Raw genomic sequence first — 18310 nt, 5'->3', positions numbered from 1 at the left:
TTTCAAAGAAAATAAAGGGAAGTGTCAAGAAATATCTCTACTGAAACTCCAAAGACTGTGAGTATTAAAACTGGAGAAAAAAAATTAAAAGAATTGGAAAACAATACTTTTCACTGCACATAATAAGAAGAAAAGGTTCCTCTTATTTGGAAGCCCTGTGAGCTGGTGGCTTGGACTGAGTCGAAATCGCTGCAGATGACATCACTCGCAAGCGGCCAGCAATCTCTGTGAAAGATGGTCTTGCCATTGGTTTGGCGCCCAACACTCCTCCATTAGTGTTCTCCATTCATCGTCACAGAAGGCTGGTATGGTTGGTCTCAGTGTGTTGTTCACTATCCCACCTGCACTTTCACAAAATGAAGTCATCATCCTCTCAAATTCCATATGGATAAAATTCTGAACATTAGCGAAAGAATGAACATGCCGTGTGTTACTAGCAACGCACCTATTATGGCCCCATAGTGCATATTGGCATATGGTTCCTCTCCCGTCAGAATCTCCCACAGAACAATACCAAATGAGAAAACATCAACCTGCAGGTAAAGACCAATAATATAAAGGATCAACTCCTATCACAGATCTTACAGGTTGCTTTATCAGGCCATGGATTAACAAAAGATCCTCTGCACAAGAAACTAACTCAAAATATCTCATAAACGGGAAGATAGACGACTTATGCTAAAAAAGATCATGATACAAGTCAAAGTAGCTAATGGGATATCACTAGTATTATATCATGAATGTATTACCTTTTCTGAAACTTTGCTGCTGCTCCCATTTAAAAGCTCTGGTGCCATCCATGGTAAGGTTCCACGTACACCACCAGATACCAATGTATTTCTCTTGATTTTTGACAAACCAAAGTCACCAACCTGAGGTGGATTAGCATGTGGATGTTAATCTGATTTGTTCTAACATCATCTTAAACAGAAAAGATAAAAGAAAATCTACAGAAGGGTCCACCCAGATCGTGTTACCTTGCAGATTGGGCGAGAAGGATCTTTCAAGTTCACAAGTAAATTGTCACATTTCAAATCGAAGTGAACAGTATTTTTGGAGTGTAAATATTCCATTCCAAATGCAGCATCCATGGCAATGAGGAGTCTCTTACGACGATCAAGATGCCTGGTCATGTAAAATAGAAGAGAAGAGTACATAAGTTAAATGAACTGAGACCCATCAGAGGACCTAGTAAGCATAACTTTACCTGTCCTTCCGGACCAGAACATGCCTCAGAGAACCATCCACCATGTACTCTGTCACGGTCGCCATTGTCCCCCCAGGCCCGTCTTTTACAACACCATAAAATGCTACCACATTCGGGTGATGAAGTTTTGAAAGAATCTCAGCCTCCCCCCAGAATTCACCAGTCTGCAGAGAAATCAACGAGTGCAGTGAATTGTAGGCATGGCCAAAAGGAAAATGCATAAGACATGATCTGCAAACAACTCACCAATATCTCTTGCTCTGATGACCGCCCAGCAAAGCAATTCTTCTTTATCCTCTTGATAGCGACATCTGATCCTCTCCATTTCCCATGATAAACCATTCCAAAAGTACCAGAACCAAGCTCTTTCAACTCCTCAAGATCTTCATTCTTAATGATCTAGTGATATTTACGAGTGTGTTATTGAAATTATGAAAATAAAACATAGATACACAGGGGGATATAAGCAGGACTATGTTTTGACAGTAGAACCCACAGGAAATGAAACAAAACACACAGATTAAAATAAGAAACCAAATAGAAGCACACAGTCAAGGTGTACACGTATTGCTGATTCTTATAACAAATTTGAAACTGTAATAAGAGCCACTGACATGGCCCATTTTCCATGCAAAGATAGTAAATGTTTTATTAGGTGTATTTTTCAGAGCTCTTCATACCTGCAAGCCACAGCGGTCAAACTCTGAGCCAAGTGGAGGAAGCGCAGCATGCCTTGTTTCTGTCTTTTCATCCTAGAAGTTTCATCCTCGTTAGTAAAGCTTGTGGTTTTGGGAATTACAAAATAAATAACTGCAACTAACCTTTGGTACAAAATCTGGCGTCCTCAGGTTCTCCACAATATCACCAAATTCTACACTCTCTGTGACCTTCATATGTTCATCCTTCAGAGTAGGGAGTACAGTGCTAGTGAAACCCCCGTTACTTCTAGAAAAATCATCCCCATAATCTCGACCTAAAGTCAATTTCGGATCCCCAATGTTTGCTGAAATACCATCTCTACTCATTGGTGTGACGTGATGCAATCTGGAGCTCTCTCCACCATCTTTAATGTCAGATGGAAAGTGAGAATCAGCTGGTCAACACCTGCAACATCTCTTCGGATAAGTTCTTCAGCCAGCTGCTGAAAATACGACCAATTTTTGGATCTTGATTCTGCACATTCATGCTAATAGCAGCTCCATTGTGAGGATATGGATGGACAGCAGATGTGTCCTCTGAGATTGCATTCGAAAATATTTCAGAAAGGAAGTCACGAGGAAACCGGTCATTGATATCGATAAGAATATCTCCATGCAGTGAATCAGAATCGTTAGTAGAAGCTTGCTCTTCAGGAGTAGCATGACCAATTGCTGCGTTTACATCTGCCCCATTGACTACTCTGTTCTTGTTTGCATCATCATGATCCGCAATTTTTCGCAGGGGCTCGGAGTCCAATGTATCATCTGATACCCCCAGTTTTTCAAAGACTGTCTCAATGCTTTTATGCTCCTGGTGGGTAGCATCACCATTAACAGTTTGGGAATCTTCATGCGACTTTCCAGCTGCTTCTTTTGCTGCATCTTGCTGTGCAGTGTTCGTTTCTGGCTGCGACATTAAGAACTGAGAATCTAGCGAGCCATCAGATTTCGACAAACGATTTAGCACTTCTAACTGTTCACGAGGTATTCTCTCTGAACGATATACCTTAGGTGGAGGAGAATGCACAGGCTCAGGGTAGTTAAGATCAATTAGATTTGACTCAGAGTCGTTACGAACATTGCCATTTGAAGTTGGGAGCTGATCTTCCTTAACAGATAGAGGAACCAGCCCAGCAAAAACATCATCACGGTAAGTATCAGGCTTTGGAGAAGCGCTTTGCCGTGCATCACTTCTAGGGGGAAGTAAATGTGCCTCCTGGCTAGGAGTAGTTGTTGCAGCAGAAACCTCCCGAACTTGATTCTGATTCGTCACCTCAGCATCATTTATATGAGGAGGATCCTGGTGACCGTTTGCCAAATTTTTACGGTTTTCAGGCTCAACATGCTCATGAACTTTCATATCAGGTGGTAATACCTTCTGCTCCTCAGCAAGGGCTTGCGTGTTCTGTGGAGTAGGACCAGGGTGCGGATGCCCATCAGCCCAGCCAGCTTGCTGATTGACATGCCCTTGGAACGGTATGGAACTGGAAGTTTCCGCGAGACTCGAGTAGTTAGGATTTTGAGCATATAGAGGAAAGTGCTCTCGTTCTCCATGTTGAACCACGTGCCCGTAATACTGCGGGTAAAATCCATAAGTGCTGGCAGACCCCGGTGTGATGGAATGTGGATACTGAAAAGAGGAGTCTGGCGTAATAGATTGGGGATACTGACGATCCGAACTTGGGCTGAACAGGTTGCTGATACTGATATGCACCACTGGCTGGAATAGATTGAGAATAATGAAGCGATGATCCTGGTGGAATAGACTCGGACTGTTGACCAGATGATTGTTGGAAGCCATTTGCCATCAACTGCTGTGCGCTAACTCCAACAACATCTCCAGCAATGCTTTTAATCCCCTCGGTGTTCCATACATCAAGCTCAGCTAAGTTGTTTGCTGAAGAGTTATCCAGCCCATGAAGGGTAGTAGAGTCCCTTCCTGATCCAATTCCCACGCCATTTACCGCTACAACATACTGGAACTCAGAGTCACCATCATTTTTATTAACCCCCAAAAGAGCATCATCCAGATCGCCGATGGAGAACAGAAACATCCTAAGCTTTTCAGAGCCACCACGGTTTCCCATCTCATTATACTCTTCAAACATATTCTGGAGATCTTCCTCACATGTTACAGAAACCAACGCATCAAGATCTTCACCAGGAAGCTGATACTTCACAACATGAGTTTGGTAATAAACCTCAAGGACTTTTTGCCTAAGCGCCAGCCAAGAAATGTCCTTCCTTACGGAAATAATGTGCGTCTCGCCTCCAACATATCTGAGCTTTGAATCACCTGGGCGTGGAAGTATTTTCCCACCAAAACTGCAAAAGATCTTAACTTTCGCTATTACACTACCTGAGGCTGAAGAAGATGAGTATCCTAGTAAATTTCCTAGACTGCTATCTTTACTAACTGAAGCTTGCCGTGCTGACTGGACATGACCAAGTCTATTTCCAAACTCGTGAAGCGAAGGGTTGGTTCTGTCATAACCCCTCAAGCCATTTTCCATAGTGCTCATCCTGGAGACATCTGAAGCACAGTCACTTGTATTGGTGTCCCCAGCTGCATTGGGGTTGGAAGACCTCTGAGGAATCACCCGATCACGCATAAACTCAAGAGAAAACTCTTCCCCTGTTTGTATGGAGAAGTTACGCACCTGCTTAACATCTGAAGCATTTTGATTGGGAGCTCTAAAATTAGCACTCGTGCTCCCCGTTTGTAGAACAGTCTCGTTGTTTCCGTATCCAGGTTCCATAGAGTGCTGAAAAGGCTGCTGGTGTCTAGGTGTACCCATCACAACAACACAATCCTCTGAATCGCTCTAATTGAAACACGTCTACAACGAATCTGATATACTGAATACTATAGAACCACCACTGAACTACCAAGACAGAGAAGATTGATTCAGTGCTCCTTCAAGATGATTAAGCTGCAATCAAGGAAATGATGATAAAAGTTTTAGTCACACGGCAAAGATCGAAAGCTAATCGAATCAAAAAAAAAAATTTAAAACAAGATTCTTCATGCATGCTTTGATTTCGAACTAATCCAACAATGTCACCTAATCCGAATCACCAAAACCAAATTGATCAAAACGCCATCAACATCACTAACAATCCAAAACACTAAAGCAGCCGATACATCGATTCCGCGAGATCACAACGCTACAAAATAGCTTGAAACTGAAAAATCTAATGATTCAGTAAATAGCCAACGACTCGAAGCAGAAGGAACAAACATTACCAAACCAAAATCTTCCTGGGAAGTAAGCGTGATAAGGAATCAGCGAAGCAGAAACGATCAGTTTACGCGGCGACGATATCGTCTTCTAGCTCCTGTTTGATCAGTGCACTGGCGAGGAAGGAGAGAATTAGAATAAAACAAAAACCCTAAGTTTTGTTCCCTCACTTTCTCTCGTTTTTTTCCGGCTATATAAATTATATATGATATACATTTGACGAAAATAGAAGACGGTGTCGTTCCTTGCAGATGATTTTCTGTGTTTACAAATGAGATTGTATTGAGAAGATGGTGAGATTGGTCTCTGATGGGTATAATATGGGCTCGTTTTAGTTTTCTTTCGTTTTATAAATTCTCAACTAAATAAGCCCATTGGGCCCATATATATAAAGTCAGCCGAGTGAGTGTAACAGTGTACGTAGGGCTTGAAAAAAAATCTGGAAAGAACGAACCCAACCCGATCCGAAAAAGTAGTATCGAATCCGAACCGAAATTGATTAAATATTCGAACGGATTCAAAAATTTGGTATCTAAAGAACCGAAACCGAATCCGACCCGAACCAAAATATCTCGGCTACCCGAATGTAACCGAAATAGATTTATATACCTAAATATATTACTTAGTTTTAGATTTAATATATATAAAAACATCCAAAATATATAAGATACTTTTAAATTGTCTAAAATACATGAAAATATACATAAATAGTCAAAAAAAATGTCTAAAATAGCTAAAATATATTCAAAACACCGAAATACTTGAAATATCTATTGATTTATTATCCAAATATTCAAATCAAACCAATTTATATGTTAATTTTAGGTATCTTGACATATATTATACAAATTCATATGTAATATTTTTTTTTATAGATTTTGAAAAGTTTTAAGCATATAATGAATATTAAAATTTTAAAAATAATTTAAATGGATTATACAAACTTGCAAAGATTGGAACCGAAATTTAGAAATAGCCAAATGAGACTGAAAATTTTAAACCCGAACAGATACGAACCATCCGAACGAGGGTCGACCTCACGATGAAGATTCGAGTTCAAGTCAATGGCGACTGATTGATTTCCTGAATAGCGCGAAAACTTCATTGATTGATCGGATCGGATCGAATCGAATCGGCTCTTTACTTCCATGGAGATTAGCTTTCTCCACCTGACTATATTCGTCTTCCTCGCATTTCTCTTGGTACCACTACGTCGCTTCCGCGACTTTCTGAAGAAACCGGAGACACCTCAGCTTCGTACTCACGTGCCTTCTTCAGTTTCTTCGGCGGCGGAGGATGAATCGAGGGGCCGGTCTCTGTGGAAGTACGACGTCTTCCTCAGTTTCAGAGGAATAGACTCTCGGAGATATTTCGTCAGCCATCTCTACGAGGCTCTCACCAAGGAAGGAATCAAAGCCTTCCACGACGACAGAGAGCTTCCGAGAGGCGGTTTCATCTGGGAAGAACTCGTGAAAGCGATCGATGAGTCACGATTCGCCGTCGTTGTGCTCTCCGAGGGCTACGCTACCTCTCGCTGGTGTTTGGAAGAGCTTTCGCTTATCGTCGACCTCGCTTCCAAGAAACGGCTTGATCTGATCCCTGTTTTTCTTGACATCGATCCGTCAGAGTTGAAGAGGAGAAACGGCTGCTTCGAGAAAGCTCTTGCGAAACATGAGGTGAGGTATGATCTGGAGACGGTGGGGAGGTGGAGAAAGGCGTGGCTGATGTTGGAAATATTTCGGGATGGGATTCCAAGACCAGGTTCATTCTTCTTCAGCAATATCAATTTTCTCAGGGCATTTAGACTCTGATCGGAAAAAATAGTTAACCGGCTGAAAAAATTGAAAAAAATTAAAATTCACACATAAAACATTAACTAAGCCGCGGAAAAAATAGTTAAGCCATGGAAAAATTTTTGAGTAAAATATTTATACGGTATTCTCTTTGTTATAAGAAAAAATAAAATGTGAAAATAACTAAAATTTATTAAAAATACTTTAGTTCTTATTATAAATATTTAGCTTATCTTTCAATACGTTTTAATAATAGATTGACATTTTATAATACTACAAAACAATTTATAGTATAACTTTATTTACAACATAACTCTTGATCACTGCAAAAATTATTGTTATTTATTTAAAATTTTAAAATGTTATTAGCATAATTTAATAATATAAAAGTGTTAATTTTGTAAAATTTTCAATAACAATCAACTAAAACTCACTTTTCCACCTAATGAAAATTCTCTTTATATTTTTGTTCCGCAACTTTTGTTGATTGGTAAAATACCCGCGGAATTGCGTTTGAAACTTGTACAACAAGTCGTTGGTAAAATACTTGCGGCAAAATATGTGGCAGGAGCGAGGAAGCAGTGCTTGTACAAGAAGTCGTTCGAGATCTTTCTAACAGATTGTTCTCACAGCCATCCAGCGACGCAGAGGGACTGGTTGGAATAATGCCCCACATGAGAAGCGTAGAATCTCTCTTATCCATGGACTCGGGAGATGTTCGAATGGTTGGAATCTGGGGCATGGGCGGCATAGGTAAATCCACCATTGCAAAGTTTGTTTGCAAACGCCTCTCAAGTAAGTTCGACGGCGTTTGCTTCCTAGAGAATGCGAAAGCGGAATTTGAACAGTATGGTTCATCGCATATGCGGCAGAAAGTCTTGAGGGAGATCCTCCGCAGAAAAGATCTGAACTCATGGGACGGTGATTCTGGTGTCATGAGGCAACGGCTCCGTGGGAAAAGTATACTTCTTGTAATCGACAATGTTGACAGCGTGGAACAGCTTCAAGAATTGGTCGGGAGCCTTGAGTGGTTTGGACCAGGGAGCAGGATCGTTATAACTACGCGGGACAAGCGTGTGCTGGAGCAGCATGATGTGGAATACATATATGAAGTCAAGCCTCTGAAGACTACCCAGGCACTTATGCTCTTCAGTAAGCATGCCTTCAAGCAACCTCGACCACCTAAAGATTCTGCAGAGCTCTCTATTGATATCGTCAAGCAACTCGATGGCCTTCCTTTAGCTATTCGAGTTGCTGGTGCAGCTCTGTATCGCCGGGACATTGCAGATTGGGAATACTACCTGGACCTACTGAGAACTAATGTCAATAGTTCTGTCTCGAAGGCGTTGAGGGAAAGTTTTGAGGCATTAAACAATCAAGAAAAGTTAATATTTCTTTACGTTGCCTGTTGTTTCAATGGAAAGCATATGCATGGCGTCAGCAGGGTGTTAGACCTTTTCATTGTTTCTGGGCACATGCCATTCCGCTCCACGTTGTGTATCAGAACTCTTAAAGAGAAATGTCTAATGAGCATTTCAACCACAAAGAGGCTATGGGTTCATGATTTACTCCAAGATATGGCTAGGAGTATCATTTGTGAAGGAAAAGAAGAAAACCATGGAAACGCAGGATTCTGTGGAACTTTATGGACATCAACAACGTGTTTTGTGAAAATATGGTAAGCCATTAACTTCTTTTAACTTTTAAGCTTCATCGAGTAATGCACGTTGTAATATCTCACTATCATTTAGAATCTATGTTTAGAGTGAAGTGGTTGGTTCTTTGGTCTATTATTTAAAGCATGTGCCGCCGTAGTATCATGGTCTCATCTCTTACACTCAATTAACAGGGATCTGAAGCAGTTGAAGTTGAGAGTTTACTTCTTGACATGCCCAAAGGAAAGGAGCTCTGCATAAGCCCTGCAATCTTTGAGAGGATGTACAATCTAAAGCTGCTAAAATTTTACAACAATTCCACTGGTGCAGAGAGTAGTAAGATATGCATGCCTGGCGGCCTTGTCTATCTCCCTATGCTGAGATATCTTCACTGGCAGCGCGTATAGTCTGAAATCTTTGCCGTCTCGATTCTGCACTACATATCTAGTTGAACTCAACCTCCCTAACAGTTCGGTTGAAACACTTTGGAATGGAACTCAGGTACTAATTTATGTTTATGCTCTATATTATGAGCTAGTTTGTAGTCTGCTAGTTCTTTTTGTGGCTTGAGCTGTTGTCTCTTTATACGCCCAGGACCTTGGAAATTTAAGGCGAATGAAATGTTGAGAGGATGCAGACGACTACTTGAAGTTCCCAACCTGTCAAAGGCGACAAGTCTAGAGAAATTAAATTTGGACAACTGTGAAAGCCTAGTTGATCTCACTGATTCTGTTAGACATCTAAATAACCTCGGGGTACTGGAGCTGAGCGGCTGCAAGAAACTCAAGAACCTCCCAAATAACATCAACTTGAGGCTTCTTAGAACTCTACATCTTGAAGGATGCTCAAGTCTAGAAGATTTCCCATTCCTTTCAGAAAATGTTGAAAAGATATCACTTGACGAGACAGCAATCGAGGAAATTCCAGCGTCAATTGAGCGTCTATCAAGCTCAAAACTCTGCACTTATCAGGTTGCAAGAAACTGAAGAATCTTCCACGTACCATTAGAAACATAGATTCCCTCACAACTCTCTGGCTCTCCAACTGTCCCAACATCACACTATTTCCAGAGGTTGGAGATAACATAGAATCACTAGCGTTGAAGGGAACGGCAATAGAGGAAGTGCCTGCAACGATAGGTGACAAATCAAGACTCTGTTACCTCAACATGTCCGGGTGCCAAAGGCTTAAGAACCTGCCTGCCACATTGAAGAACTTGACACACCTGAAATTCCTCTTACTCCGCGGTTGCGCCAATATCACAGAGCGTCCTGAGACCGCGGGTCGACTAAAAGCGTTAGATCTGAATGGGACATCCATAATGGAAACTTCCCGGTCGGTTCAGTCCGAAGACGAACCGCTTGATATGCCTAGATTGGCTCAATACATCCTTCAGTCTGTCAAGGAGCGCATCAGACACCAGAGGTCCATGAAGCTATGAAGGTCCATGAAATTGAGTTCCCAAATATTGCAGGAGAGATGAGAATTTTGATTTATATGGCTCTCTCTCTGAAGAGGAAGCGCTTGAGTTGCTCATCGTGATATGGACTTAGTGCAGGCGTTTCTCACTCTCTCACTTGGTTGGGATGAAAAGTAAACTAAGGAAGACGATCCAGCATATGTAGTTATGGACAAGCTAGAGCATTCACATATAGAGCTTATGTATTTTGGAGTGCAAAGATGTTGGAAACAATATTGAACCTTGAGGGTAGTTTTTCATTAATGAAAGACCGAATTATAGAAGAAAAATGTAACAGATTTCAGAAACATTAACGTGGTTGCTGTGATAAGTCCAACAGCTTAAAGAAGAGAGTAAAATTGAAAACATGAGATTGAACAAATCAAATCAAATTTGATTTGGTCTACTTTGGGAACTTGAGAAGATTAGCATCGTTTCCCAGATAGTGAAACGGGAACCTTTCATTACCATTATTATTGCCCAGATGGTCATGAGTAACAGCCTGGTCGTTGTTACTTGAGTCACCAAAACATTTTGCCTGATGGTTCTGCACTTGCTGCTGCTGATTCATGTTGTCGTAGTGAGAAGCTTGTCCAGAAACGACCAGTCTCCGCCATAGTTGTTGTTGTTAGAAGTCAGCCTCAGTAGATTCTGTGAGCATTCAATGTCTGTTGTGTTGATTGACAACACAAACGGTTGGGCTGCTGCTGCTGCTGCGGCCGAGTCAGGGCTAAAGAGCTGAGGGAGATGCATTGACCCGTGGCTTAAAGTGTTTGAAAACTCATGTAACGGCATGTGGATCTGTCTTCCCATGTTATGATGATGATGATCCAGAGATAGTGGGATCAAAGAAGAATGATTGTTTGAATTGGATTCAGTGTGATGCTGATGATGATGGTGATCATGATCATTGTTGGTGCTTATGTATTGGTGATGATGATGATCTTGATCTTGTTCTTGGTGAAATCCTCTAAAATGGTTCTTCTTCTTGAACACTCTGCATACAACCCACCCATCTTCCTGCAAGTCACACATACATAGTTAGTCCACATTATGCAAGATATGATCTCTATATTTATAAAATGCAATATGATCTCTAAATATTATTTTTCATCGAATAAGAGAGTTTGTTTGATATATATATTGTTTAGTACCTGGATCTCGTTTTCGTTATCGTCTAGGCGATATTCGTGCATGATCCATTCATTTTTGGCCATGAGGAGCACGACCAGTGTAGAAGACAAGAGTCTTACGAAGTCCAATCTTCTTGGAGCTGTTTAGGTGTATGGATTTGTCTCTACCAGTAGCCTTCCAGAACCCGGCTGCAGTGGCCCGGTTCGTTCGGGTTCCAGTTGGATATTTCTTGTCCTTGTGGCTAAAGAAGTACCACTCGTTTTGAGGACCCGACCCGATTCTGCATTTTTCTACGTAGATACCAAACAAAATATTTTTTTTATAAAATGTAATAAGAGACCCGAAAATAATTCAGTAGTTTTATAAAAGTATATACAGTATGTGGCTTACGACGAAGGGTTTGTTATATGTCTGCAATGTGGAAAACCATTGGCTTATTTCTAGGGTACAATACATCATAATATTACGTCAATATTCCTAGTCATGTACTACAAGACATTACACTTTGTCTTCTGTTATAGATCTAAACGACATGAGTGAATCGACAACTTTGTCTCTTTCTGATGTATGTATATAGACCCACACGTATAAGGCTTTGTGGATCCATAAAAACTGGAAATAATTTATGAGGATGAGAACTGATTAAACTTATAAGATATTTTTAAGTAGATATACATGTTTCCATGGAGACGCAGACAAAACCCTAGACAATGTTACCCAATCTATGTATTTTTCCTTTGACATCTAACTTGTATTTTTGTGCAGAGACAACAAATAATTCCCCGTGTTTGATATATATTCTCTCTATAGAAATAATAAGAAACTATGATGTTAATTGCGATAGTTTATTATATATAATACTGATCAATAAATAATATAATCCTTCATTAAGTGTGTGGATGATTAGTTGGTGATACTTGTAGTTATTAAGGACTAGAAGAGTTAATTATAAGTGGGTTGTAAGTTTTACCTTTAAGATCCCAAGGTTCAAGCTTGTTGAGATCAACTTCTCTAATGACATCTAAATCAATTGGTTCATAAGAAACCTTCTTCTTGAGGTAATAATAGAGAAGCTCCTCCTCGGTTGGATGAAACCGAAAACCTGGAGGCACCGAGAGCTGTCCTCCTCCGGCCACTGTGGACGACGAGCCTATCTCCATTATGCGTACTCTTCTTTAAAAAAATTAAAGATGCTTCCCTTTTCTCCTTTGCCCTAATCAGTTATATATAATCAACAACGCATATTACATCAAAGTAAGCAGAAGTTAATGACCAACAATGAGTTTTCACCAATCACTGTGTAAAGAATCCAAGAAATAATCAAGGCATGATTTTTTAGATCTAAAAACCCTAGTTCATCATGCATGCACATGTTCATAAAGAACAAAAGGCTTTTTCCACTAGCAGAAGCTGGATCTTTCTTACATTGATATGCACGAAAAGAACTTGAATATCCCCAAAAAAACATGAAGTTGTTCAAAACCGAGCATGCTCTATTCTTAAACAAGAGAGGTTTGATAAAATACTTAGTCATGTTCTTGAGTAATCAAAGAGAAAAAATGAAAATAGAGAGATGCTTGAAATACACATATATATATATATACAAGAGTGGTGTGAGTGAGTGCGTGTGTATATATATGTATATGCAAATGATGCTGATGACAACAAAGAAAGATATATGATGGAAGAGGATAGAAAACGAACCTTGGAGGTCGGAAAGTATTGCTTCTGTTAGAGGCAAGAGGTAGAAGACAGTGAAAGAGAGAAGGCAAACAAGCAAGCAAAATGAACTTCAACAAAACTGAAGATATCGTAGCTTAAAGGGCACGATGTTTAGGGTTTCTGTCTCTCTCTTTCTTCTTCTTTGAGATAGAAAGAGATGAGGGAGAGACTCGGCTTTCTATGGATTAGTGCCACTATTATTTTCTTTTCAATTTAATATAGCAAAGCTGGTCACAGAAATATATGAGAAATACTTTATTGTATCCGCAATTCCTATTGTAACTTTTCTTGTTGATTTAAAACTATCTTTATGCACAACTAAAAATAGATATTCTCTAGAATATGCAATTTCTTATAAATCTTTTTTTTGTTCACTGCAATTTCTTGTAAATCTTATGAGCAAATTATCTTACAAACTCATCATACATCATATTGAATTGTTTATGTGTTATTATATGTAAATAAATCAGTTTTCTCTTCTTACTTTTTAGTTAACTTTAACATTTTCTAATATACAATATATATGATGTTACCAATAGTCATATTTTTCTTAATAGTGTTTCATGTTCAATTTTTTTATAAAAAATATAACTAGTATTGTATCTACTCCTACAAATATTATATTATTCAATTTGCAAATTTTACTAATCGGATTTATCAGTATACATATATAAGTGTATAAAGAACGTGTGTACGTGTAATATACAACGTAGCACCCTTTTGTGTGTGGCGTGAATATGGTTATAAGGATTAACTTTAATCACCAAGGTTTACAGCTGTTCTTTATTAAGTCTGACTAATTTGCTTTGAAAACAAGTAGGAATCGATTAATAAATACCGAATACTATAAACTACATGGTAAGTATTATAGTATAATAGAAGATCTGGTTATGTATCCCAAGGAAAAAACAAAACAAGAATTGAAGCTTCTATACCCTCGAATTGCAGTCAAATGTTGGGAAGAAAAATGATGTATCGTACCTTGAACTATGCTCCCATTAGCCTTTTTTATTGCATCAGTTTCAGTGCACTTCATTGAAATTTTAGTACTATAGTACTATAAGATTTCGTTTAACCAAGTCCTAATGCTATTTTTTTATACAATAATACAACTGACATAGACGTTAGCTCAAATTTGTTTTCTCATTACCAAATTAATTAGTTAGAGTGAAAGCCTTTACTATATGATTGAAAATATAATAAGGTGCACTCCCACTCATGTTTTAGTTATTTCTTTACATTTTTTTTTTGTAACTTAGTTTCTTTATTTCTTTACATTTTTGTTACACAAGTTTCTTATATTGGAATATAAACACATTTCTATTGTATTTTTATATATACACCCAAGCTTATAATTTTATACAAATAGAAGCGATCACCATGTTATTTGTCAGATCCGACATTTTCACCGAAGAATATCAAAGAACATGCCGGGGTGTACATGATATGTATAATAAAAATGGTATGACCCGTATGGGAAAGCTTGTAAATCATCATGGATATGGTTTCCAGATATATCGTTCTTTTGAATTTATGAAAGAGAAATTCTTGGGTTCACCCCCTAGGGTGAACCTCTAGGTTCACCAACCAATAGTGTGTTGAGTATTTGATATTTGATATTTTTTAAAAAAGAAATAAATTGAATATCCAAATTAGATTATATTTTAAAAATAAAATAATAAAATACATAAAAATAGTTACAAAAAATAAATAAATTAATATTGTTAAATCTTCAGCAAAATACTAAACCCTATACCCTAAATCCTAACCCTAAACGTTAAACCTTAAACTTTGGATAAACTCTAAACCGTTAGAAAATCTTAAACCCTAAATCATACATTAAAAACTAAATTTTACTAACACTAATCCCTAAATCCTAATCACTAAACCCTAAACCCTTGGGTAAACCCTAAACCCTTGGATAAACTCTGAACCCTTGGATAAATCATAAACTCTAGGTTTTAATTTTAAATATTTTTGATTTAGAGTTTATGATTTATCCAAGGTTCAGGATTTATCCAAGGGTTAGGGTTTAGTGATTAGGGTTTAGGGTTTAGTGTTATTAAGATTTAGTTTTTAATGTATAATTTAGGATTTAAAATTTCCAATGGTTTACGGTTTATCCAAGATTTATGGTTTATAATTTAGGGTTTGGAGTTTAGGATTTAGGGTATAAGATTTAGTATTTTGCTAAAAGTTTATCAATATTTATTTATTTATTTTTGTAACTATTTTTATGTATTTTTATTGTTTTATTTTAAAATATAATCTAATTTGGAAATTCAATTTTGTTTTTTTTTAAAAGATATCAAATATCAAATACTCAAACACTATTGGTTGGTGAATCTAGAGGTTCACCCCACCCCATGGGGTGAACCCAAGAATTTCTCTTTATGAAATCATCCATGTTTCTAAAAAGAAGTCAACATAGAAGCAAACAATAATGTGGACTTTGGGTCTTTGACAAAAAGAATAAGAAGAGAAGTTAACAGAGGAAACCGCACGTAGGAAAGGAGTGGCACGTGCGGTAGAAGAAGCAAACTCCTGAAAGGCCGTGGAGAGAAGCACGTGCTCGTCCAACACCAAATCCACATTTCAAGGTCCCCTCGTTTGACCTAACCATCTCGTGTCGAGATACGAGCCAAAATTGATCCTTTTCTTCTTCTTTTCTTATTGTGAAAAATACAAAATAATATAATGGGTACCTGTAATTTCCTAAATTCCAAAGTAACACATACACGAAACTCGTAAAAACATTTGGATTCTCACGGTAATTCATCTCTTCCTAACAGTTTATGAAACTTACAGTTTTTTTGGTTGAGCAATATTAATTTATAAAACTCTTATTGAGATGTGCCGTTGCCTTCACGAAGACGTCATGCATTAAACTCTTATTAATGAAGGGTTTAATCATACAGATAGATGCCAACATGTTCTGAAACTTTATTGATATTTATAATCCCCATTATGGCATTATGGCTAAGTGTTACGTATTTATTAAAAATTGATACGCTCCTTAGCTACGTAAGATTAGTATCACTATATATTTATATATATAAGTGTGTGTGTGTGTGTGTGTGTTGTACTTGTTCACAGCTTCGGTTCAGGTGCATTACTGGATCAGCTGGTTATACATTGTAGTTTATAACAAGGAGGGAATATGAATAATGTTTCCGAAAATCATATGCTATACAACAATTTACAAAATTATATAGTAGCTAAATAATAGAAAAACCTCATGTAAATTTAAACGAAAATGTAGAGTAGTTGCAACATAAGTGACGTCTTACAAGTGTTGTTAATTATTGGTGGCTTGATAATTTGACACTTGACGATGAGCAGATGCCAAGTTGGCGGCAACCAAACTAAGCAACACGGAGCGTTTTGTCTGAGTGGGATATTAAATGGGCTTTTAATCTTCGGCCTATTAATTATATGAAGCCCATGGCCGAAGAAGTTTCCACCAGCGTGTTTCTCTTTAGGTCTCGCATTGGGCTCGTAGTGATTATGTATTTTACACCTAACAACCCCTTAATTACTTTTGGATTTGTTCTCTTAACCCTTTACTTTGTTAAATCATCATTAAACCCAACTTTTGACAATTGAGTTTCATTACAGCTTGCAAGAAATAATTAAAGTCTCGTCTCTCCGTTGCGTGATAATTTTCTTTTTCGACGACGGCTTGTGGCGATTTGTCTTTGAAAATCAATTAAAAGGGTTTTGATCGCAGTGCCAAGAGGGTAAGCTTTTCCGATTCTTGTTCACCACCATGTAATTTAGGTCAATTTCGTCGGCTGCGTTGATTTGGGGATATTAATTTTTTTTTTCCGATCGTCTCTTTATGAGTTTCTGGATAATGGGTATCGCAGATTTTGTGTCTAAGCGTCTGATTCCTTGCTCAATTTTTTTTAAGCAACAATAAAAAAATTGTCTTTTTAATTCTCAAAAAAAGTTTGGTGAAAAGCTCTTCTTATTACACGGTTTAATGTATGGTAATAGCGTTGTGGTTCATGTCATGTAAGAGATTTCCTTGTCTCGTTTCGTTAGAAGCTTGACTTTGCAGCTTGTTTTTTTTTTTTTTACCCCTCTTTAATTGTTTTTTTATTGTTGCTATAGTTTAATTGGGTAGTAACTTGTTTGTTTGCAAGGTCAAATGGCGTCTTCTTCTGATGCATGGATGAGAGAGTACAACGAGGCTTTAAAACTCTCTGAGGATATCAACGGCATGATGTCTGAAAGGAACTCCTCTGGTGTAACGGGGCCTGATGCTCAGCGTCGTGCTTCAGCTATACGGAGAAAGATCACCATTTTGGGGACTCGATTAGACAGTCTTCAATCCCTTCTTGTCAAAGTTCCTGGGAAGCAACACGTGTAAGCTTTTTTTTTTTTTTCAATTTAGACTACATTTTAGTTTCATTGTTGGGTCTGAACCAATGTGTGATACACGCAGGTCAGAGAAGGAGATGAATCGTCGCAAGGATATGGTTGGGAACTTGAGATCAAAGGCGAATCAGGTGGCGTCTGCTTTGAACATGTCCAACTTTGCGAACAGAGACAGCTTGCTTGGGCCGGAGACTAAGCCGGACGATGCAATGAACAGAGTCTCTGGTATGGATAACCAAGGCATTGTTGGATTCCAACGACAAGTTATGAGAGGTAAGCTGCCTTTGTTAAGACCCATATTGATAATATTTGGCTTCTGTATTATTAATTTTCGGTTTGATTGAGTAGAACAAGACGAAGGGCTGGAGAAGTTGGAGAAACAGTCATGAGTACCAAACACATTGCTCTTGCTGTCAATGAGGAGCTCACTCTTCAGACAAGGCTTATCGTATGTATCTGATGTTTTTCTTACTGAATTCTCTTGTTCTAATAAAAATCTGTTTGTCCTCTGCATGCAGGAAGACTTAGACTACCATGTGGATGTTACCGACTCTCGCTTACGGGTAAATATATATTCGTTGATCTCCACTAAGCCTGAGCTTTAGTTGTTGTTCCATTGATTAAAAGAGACTTGAAGTTGGTCTGTGGCATTAAATCACAAGTCCATTGTCGGAATTTTAAGACCACACACTTGTCTATTAGGTCCAAGAGCTTGTCTTGTATTCGCAATCTTAAAAAAAACAGCAACACCCTTTATAGTTTAAATGTGGTAACGTTTTGAATTAGATTGGTTCACATCTCTCTTTGGATTTTGATGTGGTGTTTTTGCTTGAATGGTGATTGACAGCGAGTGCAGAAGAGCCTAGCGGTGATGAACAAGAATATGAAAGGAGGATGCTCGTGCATGTTTCACATATTGCTATTGTCAGTGCTTGTGAATCGTGGTCTTGCTCTTGTCTCATTTGGCTGGTTAAGTACTGAATCCCCCACATGTCATTTGATATAAGCTTATGAAAG

At 38.3% G+C, this 18310-nt stretch overlaps 4 pseudogenes; 2 read left to right on the top strand and 2 right to left on the bottom strand.

The window, feature by feature from the left end:
• Positions 1–19: 19 nt before the first annotated feature.
• On the bottom strand, positions 20–4854 carry LOC125594952 (annotated as a pseudogene).
• A 1234-nt stretch (positions 4855–6088) lies between these two features.
• On the top strand, positions 6089–10385 carry LOC125594951 (annotated as a pseudogene).
• On the bottom strand, positions 10291–12385 carry LOC125594950 (annotated as a pseudogene).
• A 4228-nt stretch (positions 12386–16613) lies between these two features.
• On the top strand, positions 16614–18262 carry LOC125594953 (annotated as a pseudogene).
• The last annotated feature ends 48 nt before the right edge of the window (positions 18263–18310 follow it).

This window comes from Brassica napus (genome assembly GCF_020379485.1).
Source record: "Brassica napus cultivar Da-Ae chromosome C6 unlocalized genomic scaffold, Da-Ae chrC06_Random_7, whole genome shotgun sequence".
Lineage (NCBI taxonomy): Eukaryota > Viridiplantae > Streptophyta > Magnoliopsida > Brassicales > Brassicaceae > Brassica > Brassica napus.
This window is presented reverse-complemented; position numbering and strand designations above follow the sequence as displayed.